Source organism: Balaenoptera ricei, chromosome 14 (genome assembly GCF_028023285.1).
Source record: "Balaenoptera ricei isolate mBalRic1 chromosome 14, mBalRic1.hap2, whole genome shotgun sequence".
NCBI lineage: Eukaryota > Metazoa > Chordata > Mammalia > Artiodactyla > Balaenopteridae > Balaenoptera > Balaenoptera ricei.
In genome coordinates this window covers 58,091,956-58,099,936 of record NC_082652.1, presented here as the reverse complement: position 1 = coordinate 58,099,936, position 7,981 = coordinate 58,091,956, and positions in this window count along the sequence as shown.

Below are 7,981 nucleotides of genomic sequence, written 5' to 3'. Positions count from 1 at the left end.
TTTCCCTCAACTCTTTCTTAGCTACACACTCACACTGCTCCATCCTACATAGGCAGTGTCAACACCTAAAATTCCATTGTCTCTAAAATATTGGCATGAAACATCCCACTCCATGACTATTACCACCTACTTTTTAGCTCACCTGCTCACCTGTTGCCACTACAACCTTTTAAATCTCTTGGAGACTTCCAATGCATTGACTCCACCACTTTCACAATCTACCCACTATCCTAGCTTCACGTTCCTCTTTGAGGAGTGTAGATGATATGCCTCATCAATTCAAGCAGTCCGTTTAAAAATCCTGAATTCTCTTATTCTTCCCTACCTTCTTGGCATTCATGAGACCAAACTCAAGCTCTGGACAACCCCAACAATCTGACTTTTCTGTGCTTGCAGCTGAAGTTTGTTAGAAAAAGAGAGATTGCACAACTGTCTTCACCTTATTCATGATCACAATCTTGAAATGGGTGATCAATACTGACAATTATTTACTGGAGTAATTGTCCTAGCCAGAGCAATAAGGCAAGAAAACAAAATTAAAGGCATCCAAATCAGAAAGGAAGAAGTAAAATTATCTCTATTTGCAGATGACTTGATCTTATATATAGAAAATCCTAAAGACTCCACAAAAACAAAATCAACCCCCCCCAAAAAAAACTCTTAGAACTAATAAACAAATTCAGTAAAGTTGCAGGATACAAAATCAACATACAGATCAGTTGTCTTTCTATACACTAACAACAAAATATCTGAAAAAGAAATAAAACAATCTCATTTACAATAACATCAAAAATAATAAAATCCCTAGGAATAAATTTAACCAAGTAGGTGAAAGATTTCTACTCTGAAAAGTACAAGACATTGATGAAAGAAATTAAAGACACAAATAAATGGAAAGATATCCCTTGCTCATAGATCAAAGAGTTAATATTGGTAAAATATCCATGCTACCCAAAGCCATCTACAGATTCAATGTAATCCCTATCAAAATTCCAATGGCATCATTACAGAAAACAAAACTGCTATAATTTGTGTGGAACCACAAAAGACCCCAAATAGCTAAAGTAATCTTGAGAAAGAACAAAGCTGGAGGCATCACATGTCTTGATTTCAAAATGTATTACAAAGCTATACTAATCAAAACAGTATGGCACTAGCATAAAAACAGATGCAGAATGATGGAACAGAATTTAAAGCGCAGAAATAAACCCATGCCTATATGGTCAACTAATATTTGACAAGGGAGCCAGGAATGCTCCATGGGTAAAAACTAGTCTCTTCAATAAATGGTGTTGGGAAAACTGGATATTCACATGCAAAAGGATAAAATTGAACCCCTATTTTACACCACTCACAAAAATTAACTTGACATGGATTATTAACATAAACATATGACCTGAAACCATAAAACTCCTAAAGGAAAATATAGGGGAAAAGCTCCTTGAAATTGGTCTTGGCAATTATGTTTTGATATGACCAAAAGTGTAAGCAACAAAAGCAAAAATAAATAAGTGGGACCACATCAAACTAAAAAGCTTCTGCGGGCTTCCCTGGTGGCGCAGTGGTTGAGAATCTGCCTGCCAATGCAGGGCACACGGGTTCGAGGCCTGGTCTGGGAAGATCCCACATGCCGTGGAGCAACTGGGCCCGTGAGCCACAATTGCTGAGCCTGAGCGTCTGGAGCCTGTGCTCCACAACAAGAGAGGCCGCGATAGTGAGAGGCCCACGCACCGCGATGAGGACTGGCCCCCGCTTGCCGCAACTAGAGGAAACCCTAGCACAGAAACAAAGACCCAACACAGACAAATAAATAAATAATAATTAAAGGTGCTAATAATTAAAAAAAAAAAAAAAAGCTTCTGCATAGCAAAAGAAATGATCAAGAAAATGAAATGGCAACCTATGGAATGGGAGGAAATATTTGTAACATCTAATAAGGGATTAATATCCAAAATATATTTTTAAAAAACTCATACAATTCGATAGCAAAAAAAAAAAATCTGATTTAAAAATGAGCAAAGAACCTAAATAGACATTTTTCCACATAAGACATTCAAACGACCAACAGGTACATGAAAAAAAAATGCTCAACATCACTAATCATCAGGGAAATACAAATCAAAACCACAATGAGATATCACATCATATTTGTTAGAATGGCTATTATCAAAGAGACAAGAGATAAGTGTCAGTGAGGATGTGGAAAAAAGGGAACATTTAAACCCTGTTGGTAGGACTGTAAATTGGTACAGCCACTATGGAAAAATTATGGAGTTTCCTTTAAAAATTAAAAATCGAATGATCATACGATCCAGCAATTCCAATTCTGGGTATGTGTCCAAAGCAAATGATATCACTATCTCATAGAGATGTATTCACTCCCATGTCCATTGCAGCATTATTTACAATAGCCAAGAAATGGAAACAAACTGTGTTCATGGATGGATGAAGTATTATTCTGCCATAAAAAGAAGGGAAGACTGCCCTTTGCAACAACATGGATGGACTTTAAGGGCATCATATTAAGTGAAATAAGTCACAGAAAGCCAAATTCTGTATGATCTCACTTATATGTGGAATCTACAAAAAATGAACTCATGGAAATAGAGAGTAAATTGGTGGTTGCCACAGGTAGGGGAATGGGTGAAAGTGATCAAAGGATGCAAACTTCCACTTATAAGAAGAAAAATTCTGGGAATGGTGACTATAGTTAACAATACTGTATTGTGTATTTGAAAGTTACTAAGAGAATAGATGTTAAAAGTTCTCAACACACATACACAGACACACACACACACACAACTGTAATTATGTGAGATGATGGATATATTAACTAACCTTATTGTGGCAATCATTTCACTAAATAATCTCTCCCTTCAAACTTCCTATACCTTTCCTCCCCCATTCATATTGACCACTGCTTTGTTTTTGAGACCCTCTTTAATTGGCTTGTGTTGTCACACACTCATGTATTTCTCCTATTTCCCTAGCCATTCCATCTCAGTTTCCTTCTCCTGCTCCTCTGCCCTACCTGACCTCCATATATACTAATTTCTCACACATCAGTCTTATGTACCCACCCTCTATACTCTTTTTTAACATTTTTCTCCATAGGTGATGGCATCGATTTTTTAAATAATAGTTTTATTGAAATGTAATTCACTTACCATAATACAGAGTTGTACAACCATAGCCACTACCTAATTTTGGTATATTTTCATCATCCCCAAAAGAAATTACATATCCACTAAGCACTCACCCCCACACACCTTGCCAACCACTAATCCATTTTGTCTCTATAGATTTGAATATTTCCAATAAATGGAACCTATCATATGTGGTGTTTTGTGGCTGGCTTCTCTTAGCATGTTCTCAAGGTTCATCCACTGTAACATGTATCAGAATTTCATTCCTTTTTATTGATGAATAATTTACATTGTTTTGTATATCACAGTTGTTTATTCAGTCATCAGTTTGCGGGTATTTGAGCTGTTTCTAATTTTTGGCTATCATAAATAATGCTGCTATGAACATTTGTGTACAAGTTTTTGTGTGGACATATGTTTTCATTTCTCTTGGATATATCTAGGAGTAGAATTGCTAGGTCATATGGTAAACTCTTTGTTTAACATTTTGAGAAACTGCCAAACCGTTTTCTAAAGCAGGCTGAAATATTTTACAATCACACCAGCAGAGTATAAGGGTTCCAATCTTCCTACATCCTCATCAACAATTGTTATTGTGTTTTTTATTATAGCTATCCTAGTAGGTATGAAGTGGTAATCTCCTCAATGACTAATAATAACTAAAAATGCCCATTTTTCAATTGAGTTGTCTTTTTATTGTTAAATTTTGAGTGTTCTTTATATATTCTAGATACAAGACCATCATCAAATATATGATTTGCAAATATTTTCTACCATTCAGTGGATTGTCTTTTCACTTTCTTAATGGTGCACTTTCAAGCACAAAAGTTTTTAATATTCATAAAGTCCAGTTTACCTATTTTTTTATTTTGTTGTGTGTGGGTTTGGAGTCATATCTAAAAAGTCACTGCTTAATCCAGTGTCACAAGGTTTAACTCTTACATTGAGGTCGATGATCTATCTTGAATTAATTTTTGTGTATAGTGTGAGTTACAGTTACAACTTCATCCTTTTGCACATGGCTATCCAATTGTCACATCATCATTTGTTGAAAAGACTATCCTCCCCCCTTATCCTGTTGAATTTGCTTGGCACTCTTTTCAAAAATCAATTGAATATAAATTAATTATTTATTCCTGAGTTCTCAATTATATTCCATTGATCTCTATGTCTATCTTTATGCCAATACCACATTAACTTGATTACTGTAGCTTTGTAGTAAGTTTTGAAATCAGGAAGTTTGTGTCCTCTAAATTTGTTCTTTTTCAAGAATGTTCTGGGCATTTTTGGTCACTTGCACTTCATCAATTTTTGTCCTTTAAATACCATCTCATAAACAGACAACTCCCAAATTATATTACCCAAATCATTTTCTGAAGCTGTGACTCATATTGAAGCTATGACTTTAATTGGCAGTCCCAATGAATTGTCTCACAGCTATTTCAAACTGTCCAAATGAAACAGAAAATTCATCCACATAACTCGCCCCATCCCATTTCTTCTGTCACCTACACTTAATTACTATACGTGTCCCCACAATTAACCTCATTGCTCATGCAGGAAACTGAGAGTCAGTCTTCATTCCTCCCTTTTCTTCACTCCACAGTCAATCCTTCAGCAAGTCCCACCCATCTTTCCTCCAAACCATACTTCAAACTTATTCACTTGTCCCCATATCCACTTTTAAAACCTTAATCCAGCCATTAAAATTGTCTCCTAGATTACTAACTGGTGTCCCTGATTTTTCCCAAAAGATCCATTTTTCTTCACAAGAAACAGTGATAATTCAATAACTTAAAGCAGATTATTTTGGTCCCCCTCTTAAAAGTTTTCACTGATGTCCTTTACACTTAAATGAAATCTCAAATCTTTCCCATGACATATAAGCCCTTGCATGATTTGAATCCACCTACCTTTCCTGCCTTGTCTTTTGCTGTCTCCCCTTGCTCACAGGTTCTAGACATACCAGATTTCTTTTAGGTTCTCACACAAGACAACCTTCTTCCTGGTTTGAGACACACTGTCTCCTCTGACTAAAATGCTCCTCCTGCCACCTCAACTCCCTACTATTCCATGGATAGTTCCTTTGACCCATCTGTTCTTGGCTTAAGTATCATCTCCTAGGAGAACTTTTCTTTGGTGACTGTATATCTAAATTAGGTCTCTCTCATATCTTCTTTCACTGCATACAGTTGTTCTTTTTAACACATTTATTATACTTTGTAAGTATTAATTTAATTGTTTATATGCTTGGTTATTTTCTGTCTCTCTCATTAAGTTGTAAGATCCATGCAGCTAGGAACCATGTCTGTTCTTTTAATCACTGTATCCCCAGTGCTAAGCACACAATAAGTAATCATTAAATCAGTACTTGAATAAATGTCTCATTTTTACCCATTAAAGATTAATAATAGAGGACAGTTTCATAATGCTTAGTATAGGCCGGGCACTGTTACATGCCCTTTGCATGGAACAATTATTTAAACCTCACAACAACTTTATGAGGTAAATTCTATTATTATCCCATTTTTTTAAAGAGAGGAAATCTGGTTACAGAGAAGATAAGCAATTTCCTAAATGTCACCCAGACAAGATATGAGTAAACCTGGAATTAGAATGCAGGCACTCTGGCTCTGGCACCTATGTTCATAACCACTGTGCTACACTGATGTACACCAGGAAGGCATGGGAGGGGACTTTTGGCTTGATTTAGGGAGTTGACATCTTCTCCAGCCCTATCTCTGCATGCAAACTTTGCGAGAGTAGATGCAACAATTTGCATGAGGATCTCAAACGACTTTGAGTTAAAAAAATGGCAACTTGTTGCCATTTGTTTTTCCTTTCTGAGATTCAGAGATAAAGGAATATTATGGGATGGGAATAGCTGCCGCCTAAAAGGAGGAGAGCCAGGACCTCAAAGTAAAATATCCTTGAGGGAATCAGAAGTCCAGGCTGGTGACCTAGGATCAGTACAAGGTGGATGGTTGAAACAGCGAGCACTTTCGGGTGCAGCTGTTGATCCTAAAAGAAAATGACTAAACCCAAGAGTATGTGAAATTAAAAGAGTTGCAGATGAATCAAAACGACAATGAGATATCGCCTCATACCTGTTAGGATGGCTTTTATCAAAAAGAAATAACAATTGCTGGTAAGGATGTGGAGAAACCTATTGGTGGGAATGCAATTGGTGGAGCCATTATGGGAAATAGTATGACAGTTTCTCAAAAAACTAAAAATTGTACTACCATATGATCCAGCAATCCCACTCTCGGATATATATCTGAATGAGTTAAAATCAGTATCTCGAAGGGTTATCTGCATACCCATGTTCACTGAAGCATTATTCACAAGAGCCAAGATAAACAACCTAAGTATCTGTCATTGGATGAATGGACAAAGAAGATGTGGTATATATATACAATGGAATATTTTTCAGCCATGACAAAGAAGGAATGCCTACTATTTGTGACAACATGGATGGACCCTGAAGGTATTATGCTAAGTGAGATAAGTCAGACAGAGAAGGACAAATACTGTATGATATCACTTATATGTAGAATCTAAAAACACTGAACTTGTAAAAACAGAGGGTAGAATAGAAGTTATAAGGGGGTGGGGGAATTGGGGAGAAATTGTTTTAAGGGTACAAACCTATAACCAGTAGATAAATAAGTTCTGGAGAACTAATACACAACATAGTGATTATAGTCAACAATACTGTATTATGAATTTCAAAGTTACTAAGAGACTAAATTTTAACTGTTCTCAGCACATAAAAAAATGATAAATATGTAACATGAAAAAAGTGTTAGCTAATGGTACTACAGTAATCATATTGCAATATATAAATGTACCAAACCAACACATTGTACACCTTACACTTACACAATGTTATGTGTCAATTATATCTCAATTAAAAAAAAAAAATATATATATAGTTGCAGAGGGAAGTCTCTCATACTGGGCCCTGCCGTGCACTGGATGGGCCTTAACCTTCATACTATCATCTGGCCCCCACAGTGCACACACACACACACACACACACACACACACACAGAGTTCCCTGACATTTCAGGATGTGTGTAGAGTTTCTTGGCTGTTTGTGTTCTTAGAACACCATTGTCTTTTTTCTGTGTTCAAAGTAAGTTCTAGTTCAAATGGTAAGTGTGGCTTCTTGAAGCGGTCAGTGCTCCCACTTTAATTCGTAGATATACCACAATCATCTTGTTCTCTCTTTGAGTCTCACTGAACCCTGTGTATGGTGGGCCTACCAGAATTCTGTGCTCCTGGGGCACTGTAGATGCTAACGGATGGCAAGGAATGGTGATACACCACATATCACAGGTATCTCCTCTGCCCCCTGCACATGCTGCACTACCCCATCAGACTTACTAACAAAACACCAAGATAAAATTACTAAGGCTTTTAACACAGCATCAGCAGACCATTAAACTAAGCTCAGGGACTTGTGAATGTGGAGTCGTGTGCAACTGCACAGGTAGTGGTATGCCCATGAAGCTGGCCCTGGGTATCAGCATGTAATTGGCACTTAACTCCACAGGACTGGATGAGATCACCCATGAGACAGAAGATAGAAATAACAAATGGTCCCAGCCACAAGCCCTGTGTTAGTTCAACATTTAGAGATTGATCAGAGGAGAAAGAGTCCACAAAGGAGACTGAGAAAGCAGCCAGGAAGGTAGGAAGACATGAGACTACCTGGCCATGATTCTCTAATTGCATTTTTTGGGACTCTCGTTCAGTGACAGACTAAATGGGATGGCACTGATGTGTGAGGGGCTCACTATTGAGATTCTGGTATAACTACCAGTACT